The sequence below is a fragment of the Suricata suricatta genome, chromosome 2, assembly GCF_006229205.1.
Source record: "Suricata suricatta isolate VVHF042 chromosome 2, meerkat_22Aug2017_6uvM2_HiC, whole genome shotgun sequence".
Taxonomy (NCBI): Eukaryota; Metazoa; Chordata; class Mammalia; order Carnivora; family Herpestidae; genus Suricata; species Suricata suricatta.
Genome location: NC_043701.1, coordinates 169570164 through 169572823, shown reverse-complemented (window position 1 = coordinate 169572823; position 2660 = coordinate 169570164). Strand labels below are relative to the sequence as shown.

The 2660-nt window shown below is 42.9% G+C and overlaps 1 pseudogene; it reads right to left on the bottom strand.

Annotated features, from left to right (window-relative positions):
* Nucleotides 1-674: 674 nt before the first annotated feature.
* LOC115273682 lies at nt 675-1589 on the bottom strand (annotated as a pseudogene).
* Between the last annotated feature and the right edge of the window lie 1071 nt (nt 1590-2660).

Genomic DNA, 2660 nt, shown 5'->3' with positions numbered 1-2660 from the left:
GGGGAAAACTTTAGAATGAAAAAATTCCAAACACATACAGAAGAAGAGAACAAAGTAAACGGAGCCCCTAGAACCCAGCCACCCAGGTTCGAGGGCTGTCAACCCATAACCAAACCTGTTGCATCCATAGTCCAGCCCTGGATGACTGGAGCAAATCCCACATGTCACATCCTCTCATTAGGCAAAGGCTATTTTGATTACACAAGAATTCACTCTTTAGAATTCTAAAAGTACTCAAAATTCCATCTAGAAAAATGAAAAAACAAGCAAAAGAAAAGCAATAAAAATAACCCATGCTTCTACACCAAGAGATAATCATTGTTAACCATTTTCTCTTCCACTTTTTGAAAAGCAAAAAAGTATCTTACTATATATAGCCTTGGGAGCTTGATTTCCCCCCTCCTTGATATAGCTATGACACATCTTTCCATGCTAATAAATATACATCTATGTTATAGTTTTTTGGGGGGCTGGGTATAGTATACTTTACTGATTATACATGACAAGGTAGGTTTCCCCAGGTCCCTCCCCTTCTTCTAAGGGTCTAGGATAGGAACTGTAGAGGTTGGGAGATTCTTAGTGTGTTGGGGGATGAGTTGGAGCAAGGACTCCCCAGCAGCTGGGGGCCTCCCTCTTCCTCTTGCTCTCACTGGGGCTGGTGGGCCAAGGGGCTCCTACTCCTTGGAGGCTATGGGGACCATAAGGTTGCTGTGGCCAAATTCATTGTCATACCAGGAAATGAGCCTGACAAAGTGGTCATTGAGAGCAATGCCAGCCCCAACATCACAGGTGGAGGAGTGGGTGTCTCTGTTAAAGCTGTAGCAGATGACCTGGTCCTCAGTTTAGCCCAGGATACCCTTGAGGGGACCCTCTGATGCCTGCTTCACCACCTTTTTGATATCATGATGTTTGTCAGCTTTCTCCAGGCAACAGGTCCGATCCATGACTGACATATTGTGGGTCGGGACACAGAAGGCCATGCCAGTGAACTTCCCATTCAGCTCAGGGATGACCTTGCTTACAGCCTTGGCAGTGCCAGTATAGGCAAGGATGATGTTCTGGGCATCCCCTTGGCCATTATGCCACAGCTTCCCAGAGGGGCCATCCATGGTCTTCTGGGTGTCAGTGATGACATGGATTGTAGTCATGAATCCCCCCACAATGCTGAAGTTGTCATAGATGACCTTGGCCAGAGGGGCCAAGCAGTTGGTGGTGCAGAGGGCATTGCTAACAATCTTGAGAGAGTTGCTGTACTTCTTATGGTTCACACCCATCACAAACATCAGCAGAAGATGCAGAGAGGATGACCCTCTTAATCCCACCACTCAAGTGAGCCCAGCCTTCTCCATGGTGGTGGATACCCCAATGGACTCCACAACATACTTAGCACTAGCTTTAGCTCGTTTGATGTTGGTGGAATATTGCTCTTGGAAGATGGAGATGGGCTTTCTATTGATGACATGTTTCCTGTTCATAGCCTTGACTGTGCCATGGAATTTGCCATGGGTGGAATCATACCAAAACATGCAGACCATGTAGTTGAGGTCAATGAAGTGGTCACCCATGGCAACAATACCCACTTTTCCAGAGTTAAAAGTGTCTAGTATGGCAAATCCATTTACTGTGACCTTCACCATGGTGTCTTGGGGACACTGCTGGCACTGTCCCAGAAGATGTGTCTGTCTGTTGAGTGAGGAGGACCAGAGTGCATTATAGTTCTTAATGGCTCTGTATGTATCCATGAAGTGACTCTTCCTTATTCTTAAAACTGTGTCCTTATTGGTGTATATTTAGGTTAATTCCAAAAATTTCACTATTATAATGCCTTGTAATAAACATTTCTGACCAGATATCTTGTACCCTTGTTTGATCATTTCCTTTGGATGAATTAGTAGAGGTAGAATTCCTAGGGCAAAGGGCACCCACATATTTAGAGATTTTTATTCATATTGCCAAGATGCTTTCTAGTAAGGTAATACTAAGGTCATATCAAGTAAACCAGGAATGCAGAAAAATACCTGTTTGCCACATCCTCACCAGCACTGAGTATTAACATTCTTTTTACTTTTGCCAGTTTGATAAATTGAAAATTGTATCTTATCATTTTTAATTTGCATTTGTTTGATCACTAGGGAGGCTATTTTGCAAATGTTGGTTGGCCAAGGTTTTGGATTTGTTTTTTAAATTTATTATGGAAACGAAAAAGAAACCCATAAACGCAGCGACTAATCCCTCCACAGCCATCACCCCACTTCCACATTTACAACATGTGGCCCTTCCTGCTTCATTTATATCATCCTGCTTCCCCTTCACATCCATGACATATACACCACATTATTTTATCAAAAAATTATTTTAAATTTTTAAAATTTGAGATATAGAGGAGAGCATGAGTGGGGAAGGGGCAGAGGGAGTGAGAGAGACTCTCAAACAGGCTCCCATGCTCACTGCAAAGCCTGATGCGGGGCTCAACCCACGACCCTGGGATCACTACCTGAGTGGAAATCAAGAGTCTGTCACTCAACCAAGTGAGCCACTTAGGTGCCCCTACACCACATTATTTTAAATCAAATCTTAAGCATCATATCCATCATACATTTCCAGTATATATATATTAAATGTAAAAGGATTCTTTATATTGTTATAACATAACAATGATA